Raw genomic sequence first — 21,884 nt, 5'->3', positions numbered from 1 at the left:
TAAATGAATTCTTTGCATCAGTCTTCACTGTTGAGTATGTCAGGGAGATTCCCAAACCTGAGCCATTCTTTTTGGGTGACAGATCTGAGGAACTGTCCCAAATTGAGGTATCATTAGAGGAGGTTTTGGAACAAATTGATAAACTAAACAGTAATAAGTCTCCAGGACCTGATGGTATTCACCCAAGAGTTCTGAAGGAACTCAAACGTGAAATTGCAGGAGTCATCTGTAACCTATAATTTAAATCAGCTTCTGTACCAAATGACTGGATGATAGCTAATGTGACACCAATTTTTAAAAAGTTCTCCAGAGGTGACCCTGGCAACTACAGGCCAGTAAGCCTCACTTCAGTACCGGGCAAATTGGTTGAAACTATCGTAAAGAACAAAATTGTCAGACAGATACATGAACATAATTTGTTGGGAAATAGACAACATGGTTATTGTAAAGGGAAATCATGCCTCACCAATCTACTAGAATTCTTTGAGGGGGTCAACAAGCATGTGGACAAAGGAGATCCAGTGGACATAGTGTATTTAGATTTTTAGAAAGCCTTTGACAAGGTCCCTTGCCAAAGGCTCTTAAGCAAAATAAGCAGTCATGGAATAAGAGGGAAGGTTCTCTCATGGATTGGTAACTGGTTAAAAGATAGGAAACAAAGGGCAGGAATAAATGTCAGTTTTCAGAATGGAGAGAGGTAAATAGTGGTGTCCCCCAGGGATCTGTACTGGGCCCAGTCATATTTAACATATTCATAAATGATCCGGGAAAAGGGGTAAACAGTGAGGTGGAAAAATTTGCAGGTGATACAAAACTACTCAAGATAGTTAAGTTCAAGGCAGACTGTGAAGAGCTACAAAAGGATCTCACAAAACTTGGTGACTGGGCAACAAAATGGCAGATGAAATTTAATGTTGATAAATACAAAGTAATGCACATTGGAAAATATACACCTAACTATATATATACAATGATGGGGTCTAAATTAGCTGTTACCACTCAAGAAAGAGATCTTGGAGTCATTGTGGATAGTTCTCTGAAATCATCCACTCAATGTGCAGCGGCAGTCAAAAAAGTGAACAGAATGTTGGGAATCATCAAGAAAGGGATAGATAACACTGCTCTACAGCCAAAATGCTTCTGAAATAAATGTAGTCAAACTTTACTAATTCTGGGTCACTGAGACTGAAAATGATGCTTAAAATTGTTGATTTGCTCTAGTTTTCAAGATATGCTATTGGGTCAGTATATACGACCCTTGACTTGGGAATGGCGGAGGATAAGTGAGTTATAAAGGGAAGGGATCTCAATTTAAACCAGAAATGACTAAAATACATCTTTGACTGGATCTATGAATAAATCTATGACTGGGTTTGGACAGTACTTGCTTTTTAGGCAAAACAATACTTCTGCATGGTGCCTCCAGTTGGGAAAGGTGTGTCAAAGAAGAAAAAGTGGACTGTGCATTATCCAAACATTCCATCAGCTATACGCCCAGTACCCCACAGAGAAGGCCTGCCGGTTCCTGATGCACCAGAATCATTCTCACTTGAGTCAGACGAGGAAGAGGATGAAACTTCTGGTCCTAAACCATCAATGTCACAGGACTCACATTTTCTCCCATCCTCCTCCTCTGAACTACACCTCATAACACAAGGTGAACTGAATAACCTTGTTAGGGATTTGGAACTACCCAAGAGTAAGGCAGAGCTGTTGGGCTCCAGACTACAGCAGTGGAATCTGCTGGCAGGTGATGTTAGGGTTTCCATGTTCCGTGACCGTCAAAAGGACCTTGTCCCATTCTTCTTCATGGAAGGTGATCTTGTAGCCTGCAACAACATCGATGGTGTGATGGCAGCCCTCAACATCGTTCACGATCCAGATGAGTGGAGACTGTTCATTGATTCATCGAAGACGAGTCTTAAAGCTGTTTTACTGCATAATGGCAATGTTTTGCCATCAATTCCAGTTGGCCATGCAGTCCATATGAAGGAAACCTATGACAACATGAAACAACTTTTGAGGTGCATAAACTATGACCAACATCAGTGGCAGCTTTGTGGCGATATGAAGGTTGTTGCTCTCTTGCTTGGTCTGCAGACTGGATACACAAAGTACTGCTGTTTTCTCTGCGAATGGGATAGTCGTGCAAGAGATTCCCACTACATCAAGAAAGATTGGCCACTCCGACAGTCATTGGAGCCTGGGAGGAAAAGTGTTCAGCATCCACCACTTGTTGAATCAAGGAAGATTTTGTTACCACCCTTACACATCAAGCTGGGTCTGATGAAGAACTTTGTCAAGGCCATTGACAAAACACAAGCAGCTTTCAAGTACATTCGTGGAAAATTTCCAAGGTTAAGTGAAGCTCAGATAAAGGAAGGTGTCTTTGTTGGTCCTCAGATTCGTGAACTTCTTCGAGATGATGCATTTGACCATGCACTGCGTGGCAAGGAAAAGACGGCATGGAAAGCCTTCCAGTTAGTGGCAATATATTTTCTCGGAAACAACAAGTCAGACAACTACAGGTTGTTTGTGTAAAACCTCCTCAAGGCATACAAAAAGCCTTGGTTGCAACATGTCACTAAAGATACATTTTTTGCACTCTCATCTAGATTTTTTTCCACCGAACTGTGGAGCAGTGAGCGACGAGCACGGCGAGCGATTTCACCAGGCATTGCAACAATGGAGAAACGCTATCAGGGCAAATGGAGCCCATCAATGCTTGCAGACTATTGCTGGACAGTGACAAGAGATGCTCCATTTAATGAATACAAGAGACAAGCCAAGAAGCGCCGAGTAGACACTGAATAGGACTAAACTATGTACATGATAGTTTTTTGCCTTTTGTTTCATAATAAATTTTATTTATATAACCCTTTTACTGATTTTTAAAGTTTTACATAAACAGGACAGGTGAAATATTATCATGTAAAGCAACCGTAAACACATGGAAAGACCTAGGTTTACAATTTATGATTAAAACTCTAATATCTACACAATATACATAGACATAAAATGTAAAAACTTAAATATCATAGAAACAGTAGCCAAACAGTTGTTTTAATTGTCATATTTGAATTCAGCACATCAAAATACATAATAAATAACACATTTTATCTCTGAAGCAGACGACTTCTCAAAAATTGTAGACTAGTGTAACAAGACAGAAAATATCATATTGCCTCTATATAAATCCATGGTATGCCCACACCTTGAATACTGCGTTTAGATGTGGTCGCCCCATCTCAAAAAAGATATATTGGAATTGGAAAAGGTTCAGAAAAGGTCAACAAAAATGATTAGCGGTATGGAACGGCTTCTGTATGAGGAGAGATTAATAAGACTGGTATTTTCAGCTTGGAAAAGAGTGACTAAGGGGGGATATGATAGAGATCTATAAAATCATGAGAAGTATAGAGAAAGTAAATAAGGAAGTGTTATTTACTCCTTCAAGAACAAGGGGCCACCAAATGAAATTAATAGGTAGCAGGTTTAAAACAAACAGAAGAAAGTATTTTTTCACGCAATGCACTGTCAACCTCTGGAACGCCTTGCCAGAGGGTGTTGTGAAGGCCAATACTATAATGGGGTTCAAAAGGGAGCTAGATAGATTCATGGAAGATAGGTCCATCAATGGTTATTAGCCAGGATGGGCAGGAATGGTGTCCCTAGCCTCTGTTTGCCAGAAGCTGGGATTGGGTGACAGGGCATGGATCACATGATGATAACCTGTCTGTTCATTCCCTTTGGGGCACCTGCCATTGGCCACTGTCAGAGGACAGGATACTGGGCTTGATGGACCTATGGTCTGACCCAGTATGGCCGATCTTATGTTCATATTGGCCTCATACTACTCTTCCCATCTTTCTCTTGTATTAGGATTGTTGGCTGTTGTGCCTATAATATAGTCCCCCTAAGAAACTGTCAGGTCACCTGAACTCCTTTATCCCTTAAGATTTTCTCCCTGTGGGACCTTACCTACCAGTTCTCAGAGTTTGTTAAAAAAGCTGGGTTTTTTTAAGTCCGTTGTCTATAGTGAAGCCCTACTGTAACATCACCCCTATTTCCCCCATTTTATCTTTACAAAGAGACTTTCAACTAGTATGCCTCTCACCTCTTCCTGGACCTCAGAACAAGTATATATGTTCTTGATGTATAATGCAACACCATTTCCCTTTTTCCCCTGCCTGTCCTTTCTGAACAAGCCATATCCCTCTATATTAATATTCCAGTCATGAGATTTATCCCACAAAGTCTGGGATGCCAATTACATCATAATTTAATGTATGTACTAATATTTACAGTTCTTCCTGTTCATTTCCTATACTCCTTGCATGTGTGTATAGAGATCTAAAATGTTGAGTATATTCCACCACTGATTTTCCTCTTGTTGCTCCTATGACCCTATTGCAATTTTCCATGTACCCCTCCACATCTAACCCTTTATTAAGGTTCCCTTTTTTATGCTTACTGTGGGCTTTTATAACCTGCCCCCTTTGAACCTAAAGTCCTACTTACCTGGTTGGCAAGTCAGTGTGCAAATATACTCTCCCTCTCCTTGGTCAGGTGAACCCCAACTCTTCCCAGTACTCCTCCTTCCCAGAACAGCATCCCTTGGTAAAGGAAGCTGAAGCCCTTCAGTCAACACAATCAGCACAGCCATACATTCATCTCCAGGATTCATGTGTCCCTGCCTGGGCCCTTACACTTAACCAAGAGGACAGATGAGAACACAACATGCATTCCCAACTCCTTCACCCTCACTCCCAGAGCCCTGTGGTCATTTCAGACCTGCTAAGGGCCAGGCCTAGCAATATCATTGTTGCCCATGTGGATGAGCAGCATGGGGTATTGATCAGAGGAACAGATACACCTCGGAAACCCTTCCATAATGTCTCAGATGTGGGTTCCAGGCAGCACACCACCCGGGACATCATGTCAAGTCAGCAGGCGGATGCCTCCATTCCCCTCAGAAGGGAGTCCCTGACCACCAGCACCCCTGTACTTCCTTCTCTTGGGTACGGCAGCTGTGAGCCCCCCAGCCTTGGGGGCAGATGACTCATCTTCCTCAGTCACTGGGGTCTTGTTCCTCACTTCCTATTGCCAGTACAGCATACTGGTTCTTGACCACAATGGACAGGGGACCTGAGTGAGGAGGTGGAACACCGTTTGTTGCCTAAAGTGGCCAGGAGCCAATCAGCTCCTTGTGAGCAGCTGGTTCTCCTTCCTCCTCTGGTGCTGCTCATGTCAGAGAGCACTAAACAAGATGAAAATAAAGGACAATGTTATGTTTAATAATAAAGGAAATAAAAAATGAAAATTTATCTTCAGGTTAGACAAATCAAGGACCAGTAGTCAACTTGAGGCCATCTGATTCTCCCAGAATTTGTGTCAACCCATTGCATAGTTTTGGTAATCTTCTCCATCTACTCCTCCTCAAAATTGCCTCTAACTATAAAAATTATTTTAAAAAGATTGTTTCCTTTTTAATGTTTCTCCCTCTCACCTCCTTCGGATATTACTTAGCTTCCAGGTTTTACTGTTTGCACCCTCCCTAAAAATAGAATGAAGTGCTGCATGCTCAGGTAGTAAAATTTGCTTTAAAAATGTTGGTAAAGTTAAAGAAACAGTCACCTTAGTCTTTTCTTTTTTAAAGCTTGACAGTCATGACTAATTTATTTTTCTGCTTTATTGGGGAAATTAGAGGACAATGGAAACTTTCCAGAAAGTCATCAGTTTTTGATAATTCCCAATGAGCAAGCAATATTTCCTCTCACCTGCCATTGGATACAGCTTTTCAATGATATTAAGTACTTTCAGTTCCCCAAAGCTACACAAATCCCAAACTACCCTTTTTATTACCCCTCTTTTATTGATGATGTTTGTCATTTTATGGGATGTGGTATAATAGGAGTGCAATTTAGTCACTGATGCACACAAATGTTACCTTATTGCAGTGTGTCAGCAGCAATAATCCTCTCTCAAATATGTTGAGCAGCAGTCATAAACCTTCCCCAGCCAGAGGCAAGTTCTAGTGAGTGAAACCGTCAGCTGTGTGAAGAGATCTTCACAGGTTGGATTTTTTAATATACATATTCATCAAAAATAGTAATAATTAAAGTGCAGAAGTGGATACGTTCTTAGCATGGCCCAAAGAAAAGAGACATTAGAGTATCTCTGTTTTCAAACACTTTGATCTCTTTTTAATAGTCCCATGTGCAAAACTGTGAAGGAAGAGTTGAAGACCAGATGTTGTTTGCATTTCTCCATCATCTCAGGGAATGAGTGATTAGACCAGAGGCCCCGGAGTCAGTAAAGCTGGGGTGAAATTCTGACACTATTGAAGCTGATAGCAAAACTCCCACTGCCTTCAACAGTTCCAGAATTTCACTCCTGGGTTCTGTGGACCAGAACCCATTCCCAGTAAAGTCAATGAGAGTTTGCCATTGACTTCAACAGAAGCAGACCCTATTGAGCCTCTGATTCACTTTGTGAGCTGGACAAGTCAGCTGGATAAAAAGTGCCATGGCAAGCAAGTGCACAAAATAGTAGCTTTCACTAGAAAGTGGCCATACTTTATTTATCTCCCTCATTAGAAAAACTCTCCATACTTCTGAAAATTGGAGTTATCATTTCATAACACAAGTTACAGAACTGACATTTTCACTTAAAAGATCTGAACTAGTTCACTGAGTTGTAATTTATGTCTTGAAGTACTGGGGGTAAGTAGGAAGGGAAAAGGCAATTTGCTCACAAAACCTGCCTTAGCGCAGGCCAACACCATAAACTATCATCATCGTTTGCAGGAGAAATATCTCCAAGAAACAGTAGTTCTAGGAGTGACTGAAAAGCACAGGAGTCCCTGTGACTAGTGTTATGGACTGAGCACAGAACTAGGAACCAGGCATTAGTGAGTTATAATTTTGACTCTCTCCATAAATTGCTTTGTGGCCTGGGACAAATAACTTCATTTCGGTGTCAGTTTTGCCATTTGTAAAATCAGGGTCTTTCTAACAATCTTCCAGGAGCATTTTCAAGATTACCTAATGTTTGTAAAGCTCTTTGAAGTTGCAAATCTCTCATTTCCTTAAATGTTGTATTCAAAATAAACTTGCTATTTTCACAAAATCATTGCCTTTTTCTAAAAATTTCATTGCACGGGAAACATGACCCAAAAATCTAACTATTCTGCCTGATGAAAACAGAGCTGATCCAAGAAGGCTGAAATCAAATATTTCAGTATCAAAAAGAGCACCCTGTGTCCAAGGAAATTTTCTGAGCCAATAAGTTGCTGTTGCCATCTACCCTAGCTTAGCCCTCCTCTCAGTTTAGCAGCAATGAAATCTCTTCACTTGGTAGATTTTCCACCAGTAGAGTTCATGGTGATGGAAGCCATTGCATTTTTTTGGTTGTTCATGTATTAGTCGTCAGTGACTAAACTTTTTTTCTTTTGCTACATACCTACATACCTCATTCCTAAAGCATTGGTTTTCTTTGCATTATATGATGAATAATAATAGTAGTTTACATTTATATAGTGCCAGTCATTCTTCTTTTCAAACTGCCTATACATATCTGAATAATGTAGTTTATCTAGGATGGAGGGACATACCCAAGCAGACAAAATGGGAGGCTGCCTGAGTGGAGGATGAGATTCTGGCCAAGCATGCAGGGACTTTGATTTTGACTTTATCTTGGCTCATCTTACGTGGATTGCTTCCCCCTAAAAATGAGTTTTTCTGGTGCTTGAGCACTTACCGTGAAGGTGATGATGAAAATAAAATGCAAGAGGATGATAAAAACACATTTAATATATTAGACATATTCTGATGCTTGTTAGTCTCCCTCTGTGCATAATGACCGTTTCTGGCAGGCTATTCTAGCCAGCAGTGCTTGGCCCGAGAAACTCAAAACCACTTAGTCTTTCCCCTGGGACTGGAAACTTCAACTCCCTACTTTCTACTGGCTCTAGGCCTTGAGACATGATTCCATTCTCTTAAATTGCTGCACTGCTTATATTCCACTGGGTCATTCTTTATTTAAATTCTCATTAAGGGAGGCATGGGTAACATTACATTTACAGTACACTTTTCCCAGAAACTGTACTTTGAAATCCACCTATAAAGTTAAGCAGTTCTTTCATTAGCTCACAAATGCCAGACAGAGCACTCGCTTGACAACCACATTGTTTTTTTGGGATTAGTTACACAGAAAAAAACCTCACTCTTTTCCAAAAATATAAAAGGAATTACACTTGCAGTTGATGTCTGAAAATTATAACATATTACAGCAGGAGAAGACAGTCGAATATTAAGTCATCTTGTCTAATCCATCTTCATGTGATATTCCAATCCCAGTGATTCACAGTTCGACCTTTTGAGGGTGATATGACAACAGTTGTTAATTCAAGTTGTGGAAATCTCAAGAGAGAAAATTGTGGTGCTTAATATTTTAAATTATATTTCTTTGCATATAGCAGTTAGAAGGCAGGGTGAAAAATAGAGTGCCTGAAAAAATGGTATTGAAAAATATATCTTTAAACAATATCTGGTTTAAAGAACTCTACAAAGAGGCATTACTCCACAGGCATTGTCCACACTGGCTTCATATTGATCAGATCTGCACCAAATCTGCACCAAATTAATTTCCTTCAAAGTTAACTATTGCTACACTATTTGAGACTGATTAAAATAATGTATTCTTTTAAAGTTGATGCAATATTGAAAGATTAAAATGTGGATACTTTTTTTTAAGATTTGAAAGGTTTCTTTTTAATTAGGTGAGAGATCTGATAGTCCCCCACTGTTGATATATTATTATTTCTTATACACAAGAAGAAATGTGATTAATCTTGATTCAGTATATTTTATCTACCATTTACTTAGCACATAAACATCTTTCAGGGTACTCTGCCCAGAAAGAATACACCACAAAAGTAGGCCATCAATCCTATTTAGTCTGGTGCTGCAGCAAATGAGACACAAGAGTCCCTATACCCATTATTTTGAGAGAGTTCTTTTTCAGTAATTAAAAGAGTTGAATGTTTCTTACCACTGACTGTGTTCTGTTCTAGGGGCCTACTACAAATGAATTGGATGTAGGGGTAGAACATTAATTCCATACTTTATGTGTAAAGAGGAAGCACTTTGGGCTGAAATTACAACTCAAACTACACACCAACCAGGCATGCTCCACGACTCCACAGCATCCAGAAGTATTCTTCCTCTATTCATTAAACCAAGTAGGGATCTGGAAATCTGTGTTCTCTTTCTTGGTGACCTTTGGGCAGGCCTTGTCTACACTATGAGGGAGATCAATCTAAGTTACGCAACTTCAGCTATGTGAATAACATAGCTGAAGTCGACATACATAGATCTACTTACCGCGGGGTCGACACTACGCGATGTTGACTGGAGACACTCTCCCGTCGACTCCCCTTGCGCTTCTTGTTCAGGTGGAGTACAGGAATTGATGGGAGAGTGAGTGGTGGTCAATTTAGTGGGTCTTCATTAGACACGCTAAATCAACCACCGATGCATCAATTGCCATGCATCAAAGCCCCATTAACTGTAGACAAGTCCTTAGGCTATTTTCAAAGGTACTTAAGAATTTCTCTGCCAATTCCCACTGAAATTCAATAGGATTTGGGTACCTAAATCAGTTAGAATTCTACCTTTAATCTCCAATTCAACAAAGCTCTTAAGCACATGGTTAATTTTAAGTATTGTAAGCTTCCTTTTTACACATTAAATGTGGAATTAAATTCTGCACCTACACCAAACTCATCTATATCATTAGTTAACTATACACTTAAAGTTAACCACATGCTTCGGTTTTCTCACTTCCCCTCCCTTTTTTGTTGGGCTCATTGCTACCTATTATTATTGTCACTATTATCATTCCTTTGGTTATGCTACTGTGCTTCCCACACACACTGCCATGCCAGCAACATACTGCTCCAGCTCCACCAATTCCCAAGGCTCAGCCAGGTTACACCTTCAAAAAGGTGCCTAACAGACCTGCATTCCCCATAGCATTTGGTGACTCTGATAACTCAGATCATCCCATACCACAATCCAATACTTCACCTATCTCAGTCCAAATTAGGAGGGACTGCCCTAGTAAACAGCAAAGCAGACATAAGAAACCAGTTTTGAGACATCTAGAACTGCACAAGACACTAGCATAGGCTGGAAACAGAGCACATAGCAACACAAACTAAAATTGATGCTGATTAAAACAAGATCTGCTGCCAACAAACAATATATGACTTCATCAGTGATGAAGGACTGAGATCTGACCGGATGACAGTGCAATCTATGTACTAGTCTATTGTGTCCCTCCAGGGTGCCTGGTACATCACAGTCCCAGACGGGACAAGGCGGCAGATGGTACCACATTCAACTTCTCATCAAACATCAAATCCAAAAGAAGTGCCTCAGGTAAGACAAATTCATTTGAATTCATCCATCTAACAATAGAAACCTGAACCAAAGATAACAGATTTCATACTCATTTACAGACCACCACTGGGAGATTTCTACGTGCATGTCAACAAGACCACAGATGCAAAAGCGCAAGAAATGATCTCCTCACCTGGTCCCTTGGACTTTCCCAGGTCAACTTTGGTCTAATCCATACAGCCGGTCACATCACAAACTGAATCTTCAGCCTAGATGTCAATAGCTAGGACATCACAGCCCAGCCTTGGACTGACCAGCATCTCCTCAAGGCAGCTGTCAGTGCTCTTCCAGCTCCCAGGCTACAAGAAAGATCGAAGATCCTGATTCAACCACAAAAGCTCATGGACAGGGCTGCCTGGGGGACAAGTGGGGCAATTTGCCCCAGGCCCCGGGCTCCACAGGGGCCCCCACGAGAATATAGTATTCTATAATTTTGCAACTTTTTTTTATGGAAGGGGCCCCCAAAATTGCTTTGCCCCAGGCCTCCTGAATCCTCTGGGCGACCCTGCTCATGGACTCCACCAAATTGCAAAGCATGCTGAAAGATCGCAGCCATCCACCCACAAGACAAGGAGTCAAAAATTTGGGGAATCATAATTGTATGCTAGCCTTGATCATCGACAGAGCTCCTTCCAAACAGCTCCTTCCTCCCAATCATCCACCCAGATGCCCTTGGTATTCTGACACCCTGTTCCAGATTATAAGATCGGGGCAGAAACTCAAGCACCAATGGCGTAAAATGAAATCTGATACAGTCAAGATGAAACACTTAATCCCACCCCAATCCTATTATGAGGCTGTATTATGACCAAGAGAACCTTCCTATCTGCCTTTGCTGAAGTTGCCAAATCCTGCCCCTTAGAGATGTGTATGGTTTTAAAATGCTTTATCAGTCCGGAGTGCGTACAGCCTATATCAGAAACGATCACCAAGTACCCTGAAGAGTTATCATCCTACTTCAAGATAATGCACATCTGGGAAAGTTTCTCCAACAACCTGGACCAGCCCACCTGTACCCACCAACTCATAGCCCACCGGCATTCCCAGAGTTCAGTAAATTCAATCATCAAGAAGTTCTGGACACCAGGAAGGAGTCACAACCCATGATTTGTGACTTTGACTCATGTCCTTCCTGGTTTGTGAAAGAGTCATGAGCAACTGTTACCTCTCATGACCAAAATAGCCAGCGCCTCATTCATGGAAGGAATCTTCTCTTCCTCCTTCAAACACCCAGTAGTCCAATCACTGAACAAAACCACTGGATTTATCCAGTTTTAGTTGGCTAAAACTGGATAAATCAGTTTTAGCCAACTAACACAGTCTCAAACCTCCTGCTCATGAGCAAGCTCAGAGAAGTCAGCCAAAGGCCAACTACAGGTTCATGTAATTGAATCTAAAGCCCTAGACCCAGAATGATCTGGATTCAGGCCAGGGTATGTGACTAAAACCACCTTAGTGGCACTGATGGATGATCTCCTCCTGTCAATGGATAGAGAGCAGACATCCATTCTCATCCTCCTGTCTCTCCTGATAGAGGTAGCAGGTGTCCAGGGTTATGTGCTAAAATGAATCTACTAAATAAGTAATGATGGGAAACTGCACCTCCACCACTGAACACCATGGGAAACTGCACCTCCACCACTGAACACCTTGCTTGTGAAGTCCCACAAGCATCAACCATCTCATCTAGTCCTATCTACATGCAGTCAGCAGGTGAGCTGATCAGATGACACAGACAAAAGTGCCAGCAATATGCAGATGGATACAGCTCTAATTATCCTTCCCTACATACAGGCGCATCTCATCTTACGCACATTTAACATGCGCAAATTCAGCTTTGTGCAGTCAGGAAAAACAAAACAGAAAAATAACAGTTTAAATACTGTATCTGTAGTGCGGGCAATTCCGCCCGCCATTACACTCAATGTAATTTTGACCATAAGCAATTTTCGCTTTACGTGCTGACAGCGGAACGTAACCCCAGCGTAAGATGAGACTCGCCTGTACAACCACACTACTACCACCAAAGTGGCCCTCAGCTTGGATGAGATTAGCCCATGGAGCAAGAACTGCTGTCTGAAGCTCAACCAAAGCAAGATAGAGGTCAGACTGGTGGGCACAGGAAGGCATTTTGAAGTGTTAGCAACTATGGTGCAATCTCCTTTGGGTGAAGGCACAAATCCACAATTGTTCAATTCAGTCCATAGTCTAGGGGCACTCTTGGATTCCTCACTGATGTTACACTCTCACATAGCTGCATTCATTAATAATAATTTCTACTATCTCTGCTTGGCTAGGAGACTGCACCACAGCCTGTAAGATGATGACCTGGCTTCAGTTGTACATGCCTTTGTCACCACTCAGTTGGACTATAGCAATGCAATATACTGGGCATGAAACCTTTGGCCCTCAGAAAACTCCAACTAGTACAGAATGCTGCAGTGTGTCTCCTCAGTAACATGGGCTACTGTGAGCATATCAAACATGCCATCCACTCCCTTTGCTATATGCCCATAGAAAATCAAATCAAGTTCAAGGTCTCAGTCCTTACCTTCAAGGCACTCAATGGCCTTGGCCCAAGATAGCTTAAAGACTGCCTAAGGCTCTGGGATGAGGACTGTGGTTGACAACTACACTCCTTTGGCACAGTGGAGCTTTCTACAGCCAGGGTAAAGTTCATCTGTGCGGGAGACAGAGCCTTCTCAGGGCAGACCCAACACTGTGGAATGAACTTCCTCAAGAACTGAGGCCATCACAAACCTCACCATCTTCTGCTCTTGCAAGTGCATTTCTTTAACCTTGCCTCTTCTAATATAAGCACATAGCAAAGACATGCCACTGCACTCATTTCTCTCCTAGGAGAGAGTGTGAAGGAAAAAACATCACACGGCAGATGTTAGTCATGTTGCTTAATGTACTACTGGAAGAAACTTAGATTCTATGGTGATGAGCATGGTATGAGAGCCTCTATAAAATAGGAGAATGGGGATAATTATACTTCTCTCAGACTTATTCAGAGGCTACTTTCTTTAATGTTTGTAAAAACACTTTGAAATGCTCACATCGCAGACACTATAGCAGAGCGAAGTTTTTTATTTTGCTAAGAGTCTTTGCTGATCTTTAATGAGTCCTGATTGGCCAGGTATGTAAACTTACTCTTTCTCCAGTTGCAATATTTCATTATACAGTAATGTTCAGTCTTTAAAATGGTACTTTGTGGGAGTAACTTAAACAACATATATACTGTGTAGTACATAGTATATATGGTGTATTTGGGAATATGAAAGATGGCTTTAAGCAGTAAAACCAATGAAAATAGATATAATTTCTGCAATTCTATGTTAATAAATTTCAAACTGAAATGATAAATGATCAATAAACCAACTAAATCATGAGAGTTGAAAAAATGTTGAAGAGTAGTAAGTTTTCCATTCATAATGTTACTGAATTCATATTTAATGTGAATTTAGATATATATTCTTTGATCTCATCCATATTCATAGAAAAATTCTATTGATAGGCACCCTGGAAACAAAGAAAAAGGCAAAATACCATTTGCAGCTGCACTTACAGATAGAACTGATTGAGTGAGACTTCTCAAGGCAAACAGGTTGAAACAAAGCTTTCATGGTGTTAAACCAGAGATGACTTTGACTTACTGCCTGCAAATGAAATAAAAATTCTCCTTTACTTACCCTCTTCCTGATTTCAGTCCTGATGCTACTCAGTCCCAACAAAAGGGACTGAATTTGTTTTTTTAAAATTATTTGCCATGAAGTGGTGAAATATATACTTTACCCAATAAACAGACATCTTATAAAAGCAAACCTAGTCTGGGATACCCTAGTCTGGGATACTGACTTAGACTCCCAGTTACTGAAAAAAACTTTCCACATAGACAACCTCTTTCTGATATGTGTAACAGAAGTATGTTGAAGAAGATTCTAAAAGAATTTGAGTTCCTTTTTTTTCCAGATTTTACCAAACATTAACAGGAATTACATTTAAACAGACAACTCAAGAGGGAAGGGGGGGGAGGGGAAATCACCTAGACTTATCTCACCAGTGGTTTCAGCTAAATAGAATCAGACTCTCACACAACAAAACATCATCAGACATCCTCAGATCAAGAGTGATGGGAGGCGATAGTTTCAGACTGGAATTCAGTGGTTGCAGTAAACAAAGGATTTAGTTTGGGTCTGGTGGGTCAGTGCTAAACAACTCTATACAACACTACTTTACGCTGGCTTCTTCACAGAATGGCATCAGTGGGTGTTCTAATGTCAATTTTAGGGACAAGTGCTTGTGAGAGCCAGTTTGAAAATGGCAGAGTTCCAACAGCTGGAGCTTTCCCCAGGTTGTTCTGCAGCAGGGTAAGGCAGCTGCACTTGGCACTTCAACAATCAGTCTGAGCAGCATTGATATATTTATTCATGTTTTGCTTATTTTAAATTTCTCCATTGATAACTTCAGATTTGGGAAGATATTTTTTTCTGCAGAAGAAATGTATCATTCATATTTGTTGCATACTAAATGGACAATAACTTGATTATGTTCAAGGAAGCGTAGATTCATTTTATGTTTGCCCTAACAATATATTAGTTCTAATAAACTTAACCTAATTAAACTATTGTTATGAAAAAAGCCACCTGGTTTCCCCTCGGCTGCAAATCGAACAAATGCAAAAATGCGTGATAAAACGTTTTCATGTAAACATTTAATCTTTAAAGGTGACGGTTTAGTCTTTTATATATGCTTAAGAAGTGATCTCTTTTTGAAGAGCCAATATCTTATGATGCTTTGCTGCTAATATAGTCATGCATATTACAACAAAATTTCTTTTCCTTCTTTCTAGAAATTCATCAAAAGCTCACCCCAGAGTTCTAATACATGCTAAAACACAGTAGGTATATTTAGTGCAGCATACCAATAAATGTGTTTTGAACTATATTCCTCAGGAAAATGGCAGAAAGCCACATCAGATTCTCTCCCATGATACTTCCCTTTCCACAGTCACCATCTTTCCTTTGATAAGTCATTAGAAGATGACATGTTGTATCCTGGTACAACTAGATCCTAGGGAAAAGTTGACAGATGTTAAGAGTATAAATCAGTCCTGATGCACAATGTATTGCCTCCAGAGGCATCTTCTGGTCCTCTACTAAAGGTTACTGAACCATGTATAATACAAAAATGCAGATACAATTGTAAGAAATAAATGTAAGGTCCTGTTCTACCCCACTTAGAAAGTCTAATGTATGAATAATGTTCCATCTGCACAATGGTCAAATGTGAATGAAATTGATTTTAGATGTACAGCTTTGAGCAGCGCTGACTAACAGGCTTAGTGACATGAGGGACCTTGTCAGGAATCTGTACAAAATTCATGATACAAGATATTTGTATAAAAGAGAAACTGGGACAGTGGAAGAGTGAGGTTATATTGTGAGAAACTTTTGTATCTAGTAATCCAAATGGATCATACATTGAAGACATTCTCGGGAAGAATCTAACAAAGTTTAGTCAGATGAAATTTGTTGTAAGCATGTGAAACATGTCAAATGTTGCTGTGCAACTACATACCCTGGCCATTAATGTTTCTGGATGCATAAATAACATGAAAACAATGGGGACAAAGCAGCCTTCTCCTCACTAACAAGTTTAGCTGGATACATTTTCTGCCTGCAGCCTCAACCTTTCAGCAACCCACTTTTATCTGCAGCATCAAGTAGCATACCCCACCTGCACCTGTGATATTCTGCAGTTGCTGTAGGCTTCCTCATATCATTCCTAAGATGCTAGACACTCATCCAATAACATCTGACAATTCTGTAGAGGGAAGAAAGGAGAGTTAGAGTAATAATATTCCACACTTTCCCTTTCTAATGCCAAATGCTCTATGACACATCTATGCTGGAGGGAATTGATGTGTAGAGAATTGCTTTGGCCTCACAGCTCTTGATCACACTCTTGCTTGTACAGTTCAGTAATCATTCAGAACAACCATATTAGCAGAACAACAGGAAGAACCTGTGCTTGATCTTTATCTGACGGGAAGGAGACCATGTTACTGCATCCCTTTACTGCAGTAGCTCTTTACAACATAATGGGACATACCATTCCACATCTTGTTAACTTGATTCCTATTTGATTTCATTTAGATATGTTATTCTCATCCAATTAAAATCACTGTGGTTAATTAAGAAATGATGATTGGCTCTGAAGACAAAATGTACTTAAAAAAACCCTGGTAACCTTATCAAGCTACTTAACCATATGTTACTGGAAAAAGTAATCAAAAGGAATTCTAAATTAGATTATTCCCCAATATATGGTATTTACTTAAAATGGCTTCTTTGTAAAAAATGACCTATTTTAATATGTTTAGTACAAAAAAATAGAAAACAATGTTATGATATTTAATTTTAAAACTGAGTCACTGTTAAAAGCATTTTTCTATCAAATTGTTGAGGTGGCAATACTTATGTTTGAATACTATCTACTTTGTTTATATTTCTAGCAACCGATATACTTTATCTTCCCCCCAAAACATTATTTTATAAACCTGCACCACTGTGTAATGAATGTGACTACTAATCTTTCATTAGTCTCTGTATCTATTATAGACAAAAACCTACATTAAAACAATAAAAATATTGCCAAGTCAAACATCAAAGAGTTGGGAAATTCCAGAATGCACATACAGTCTTAATTAGACCCTCATGTGTTTATGCATTCTGATGCAGTCTTTAATAACATAATCACACACTGCCACAAGACCTCTGCCTCATTCAGTGCTGAGGTCTGACAGTGCTCACTGACTGAGCACCTATTCAACATTCCTTTTATCCTCTTCAACCAACGTGTGGACTCGTGCCTTATTCACTGAACACTAGTCAAAAGCTACTCTGAATCCAGAACTTCCTCATGAACTTTAATACGTCGCTCATAACTAAGGTATTCGGATGCTTCACAAACATTAACGAATTTATCATCACAACACTCCCCTGAGATGGTATTATTATCCCCATTTTTACGAGTAAGGTGCTCAGGCTCAGAGATATTAAGGTAAGAAATGTCCACTAATTTTGGGTGCCCAACTTGAGATATCTAGGGCCTGATTTTTCTGATTACTTACCATTATATAGCACTTTATATGTTCAAAGCACAGCTCACATTGACTTCAGTTGTGAATGTGAATGCTCAACACTTCTGCAAATCAGACCACAAGATCTCACATTGGACACCCAGAAATGAGAACACATAATTAGTAACCATCTATAAAAAGTTTGATTTAAGCAGCTTGCTCAGTATCACATAGGAACTCAGCAGCAGAGGCAGGGAGAGAATCTACACACTGTGACAAAGTGCACTATGGGGGTGTGATTTCTAAAGCACACTAATGTGTTTCACACTAATTGGTCTGTGTAGGCCCTGCTGGGGTGTACTAAAAGTTCTCTGGTGCTCTTTAAGGTAGTACTGTTTAAGTTCCATGTTAAAGTTCATTAGGGAACTTTTAGCATGAACCAGCAGGGTCTATATGGACCAATTAGGGTGATTTAGAAGTCATACCTCTGTAGCACACATTGCCGCACCATGTAGACATGCCCCAGTTCTCTCATGCAGCTTTCAAATGTCTTAACCCTTCAGGAAATCATTTTTCTTCCTGAAATCCCCTGCCTCATTCACTACACACCTTCCAACTTCCTCAGCAAATGAGGCACGGGTCCTGTAGACAACAGCCTCCTTCATAAACAACCCAGATTCATCCCTAAAGGGGACACATTCTGTGCACTGAAGGAGGCAGGGATCTTGTGAAAAAATAACATGTAATCATGTATTTAAAGAATACCAGAATGTATATGCACAAGATGTCCCAATCTATTCCTCCATTCCCAATAAAGCTCTAGTCCCCTCTGCATTTCAGTCAGGCCACTTTGTCCTCCATTAGACTTGCATAAAGATCTGTTTTTCAATGTGAAATGTCTTGCATGTGATTGGCATAAACTGGAAAGCAGAATTTTCACCTTCAGAGTATGGTTGGCTAAAGGTAGATACCAATTCAGGTGGCTTGCTATAACATCAAAGTGAAAGAAACCAAATACATTTATTTGAAACCTATTCAATATGTTAATGCATCAGCTATACCTAATTATGTACCGTATATACTCGATCATAAGCTGGTTCGTTTATAAGCCGACCCCCCCCCCAAGATGGATAAGTAAAAATGGAAAATTTGTATAACCCGTTCATAAGCTGACCCTATAATTCAAGGGTCAGCAAACTTTGGCTCCCGGGCCATCAGGATAAGCCACTGGTGGGCCGAGATGGTTTGTTTACCTTGAGCGTCCGCAGGCACGGAGATAAACCTAAGTAAACAGAGTGTCCCAGCGCACCAGCTGCTTACCCTGATGGGCCGAGACAGCAACTGGTGGGTAAATTTTGTGGGGGGGGAGAAGCTGGGAGTCAGGGGAGTAACTGCTGTGACTACCCCCCACATGACCCCACCCCAGCCCAGGACTCCCACACTCTCCCCATCCCATCCCTTCCCATCTTATCTGGGGAGGGCCAGGGGAGGATGTCTCTGGCCTGGCTAAAGCTGCTCCGGCAGGCTGGGCAGCGCGGTCATAGCCTGCTGAGGGAGCCAGACCGGGCAGCGCGGCCGCAGCCTGCTTCGGGGGCCAGACCAGGAGGTGCGGCCGCAGAATGTTCCAGCGGGCTGGGCTGAGCGGCACGGCCATAGCGTGCTCTGGTGGGCCAGGTGGAGTGGCCACAGCCTGCTCTGGGGGTCGGGGCAGAGCAGCGCGGCTGCAGCCTGCCAGCCCCGGAGCTGCAGCTGCTTTGGAGGCTGGAGGGAGAGCAGTGTGGCCAGAAGCAGAGAGACTCTGGCCCTGCCTCTTTCCTTCTGGCTCTGCTGGCTGTGCTGCCTCTCCTTGCTCCCTCTGTTGCGGGGAGGGGCTGTGTCCCACCTCTCCCTCTCTATACCCCTTCATAAGCCAACCCCCTTCTCTGGTGTTTCCCTTTTTTACTAAAAAAATTCGGCTTATGAACGACTATATACGGTAGTACTCTGAAATATGCATACATGCACACACTTTGAACACTGATTTGTATATAGAAACCTATATACTTGCTTTGGGAATCATCTCGGTGGGTCTTTGTCTGTGGATTGTCTGAATCCAGATTAAATGACATGGGGTCTATCAGAAAAACTGCAGATAATTACCTCTGACTACTCATCACACTGTCTGGCTCAGGGATGACTCATCAGGCTTAAGCAATCTCAGAGGCAACTAACACAAACACTGACAGGGACCTCAGTCTTCAATTTCATATTGCTGTTGATTTTTCTTTATATATATTTAGTGATCCTATTGTAAATCATGCACAGCTATGCACAGAAGCTAAATGGCAAGGACATTTTTTCAAATCAAGGGTCAGATTAATTGTATATATATTGATTGCACAACCTTAGGCACCCCTTTTTATTACATGCTTCCTAATTTTAGGTTACCATCCATGGATCTTACAGACTCAGAACCTAAAATAAAAGTTCACAAAGTCAAAAAAATTAGTGCATCTTAAATATCTAAAAATAATTAATACTTAGACTAATCACTTCAATTTTCACTAGAAAATAGTGAAGAAATATGTCCCAAGGTGATTTACTCCCTTTACTTCCCCCCATCTTGACATACTGGATGTTATTTTGCTTTGTTTTCCATTAAATGTTTCACATTTTCACACAAGGAGTTTAAGGATAGTATTCCCTGACATATATAAATCTCTATTTAAGTTTTTTTTTTTTACAATGGGGACTGCAGCAGCTTGGAAGATGGAGGCTAATAACTTCAGCACAGTATGAGCACCATTTTATGCACAGAAACTTGGCAAGAGTAAGAGTGTTTTTAGTGGAGTATGGATATGCTAATACTCCCTCCTGTGAATAACTCCCTTGCATGGTATAATCGAGATCTCCATGCAGTGCTCTGAGATGCCTTTTTCACAGAAGTTGCTTTCTAAAATCAAATTATCATCATTATTATTATTTTTACTATTATGAAAGATTTTGAAGTTTATTGCTAATTACTGTCACTATTGTATAGTCTGGCTAGGGGAGTTGTATATCTTTGGTGCAGTAGGATCTGAAATGTAATAGTTATGAGCATTCATGCAACCTTATGAAATAACAACATATACAGGATTTTGATAAACAATAGTGCACCATAGAATGGAAAATCTGTCATGAGAATAAAGTATCCACTAAATATACCAATACATGATATTTTTCCTCTATTGTTTTATACCATACAGTAGGGATTTTGTGAATAAATTAGTGTTAAATCTAAACATCCACTGTTTACCTACTGTATTTCCTTTACATTTAGGGCTTATATAAATTGGCACATGTCTAGGGACTTTGCAAATAAGACTCTGGCCCTCTGTCTTTCACAGATAAGATTTTCCTTGGAATATTTATTTTTGAACTATTATAGGACATCCAACATATATTGTTGATTCTGGAGATCACTATATTGATTTTATTTACAGAATAAGGGCCCTAACCACTGCTGAGTGCAAAACCTCCTGACTTCAATAGCAGTTCTTGCCATAAATACTCTATTGCCCAATTCAGGAATACATTTAAGCACATGCTTAAGTCTCTCCATATTTGACAAAGTACTTAAGCACAGGCGTATGTTCTGTCGAAGTCAGCAGTATGGTTTACATGCCATTTCCTTGCATCTTGGCATAAACAATGTAAGAACTGGGAAGTCTGAGACAGTTACTCAGTTCCCTATGCTTAGAATGGCTTCCTTCGTGATAGTCAATGTACAAGAAAGAATTAGCCCATGATTCTTCAGGACCTTTTAATCTGACTAGAGAGCAGCCCAGAAAGATCTTGGAGAGACAGGAAACCACACAAAGGCATAGGGAAAGGTACTATACTAATAAGAGCTCAGCTCCTCCAAAACTGGCAAGGTTTTGAAATAACTAATTTTGTTCTTTGGCCTTAAAACTCCAAAGAGAAAGAGAAAGTGGTATTTGGGGGAAGGGGGGGGAATGCTGCATCAGTTTGTGATTATTTCATTGGAAGAGCAGAGTCAAAAAGTTGCCTGCACAAAAAGGGAGACATTGCATACTGGTCTTAGGGGCTGTGTAGGCTATACAGCCAGCCTATCTTTAAATTATGTAAAATTGCCTATATAAAAATAATGGTAATAGTTAAGGAAAATAAAGAATTGAAGGAGAATTAAATATTTTCTCCCCACCTCCATCCCATTCATTTCATGGCTGTATTAAATGAAGCTGTACAATATCTGAGGGCTTGTTTTAGTCAGGAGATCATGTCAACGTACCCTTCTGCTATGGATGTGTTTGAGTTTTCAGCCTGAAGTTTCATTTTGATTTGAATGA

The 21,884-nt window shown here is 40.4% G+C and overlaps 1 long non-coding RNA gene across 1 annotated transcript in view; it reads left to right on the top strand.

The window, feature by feature from the left end:
- The window catches only part of LOC112059323 (uncharacterized), a 61,454-nt gene extending 45,739 nt beyond the window's left edge, over nt 1–15,715 (top strand). The window contains exons 3-4 of the long non-coding RNA XR_010590239.1: nt 10,350–10,445; nt 10,526–15,715. This is a non-coding gene — a long non-coding RNA (uncharacterized LOC112059323). The remainder of the gene's footprint in view (nt 1–10,349; nt 10,446–10,525) is intronic.
- Nucleotides 15,716–21,884: the final 6,169 nt, after the last annotated feature.

The sequence above is a fragment of the Chrysemys picta genome, chromosome 9 (assembly GCF_011386835.1).
Source record: "Chrysemys picta bellii isolate R12L10 chromosome 9, ASM1138683v2, whole genome shotgun sequence".
Classification (NCBI taxonomy): Eukaryota; Metazoa; Chordata; order Testudines; family Emydidae; genus Chrysemys; species Chrysemys picta.
The sequence above is the reverse complement of the archived record's forward strand: the minus strand, read 5'-3'. Positions and strand labels throughout refer to the sequence as shown.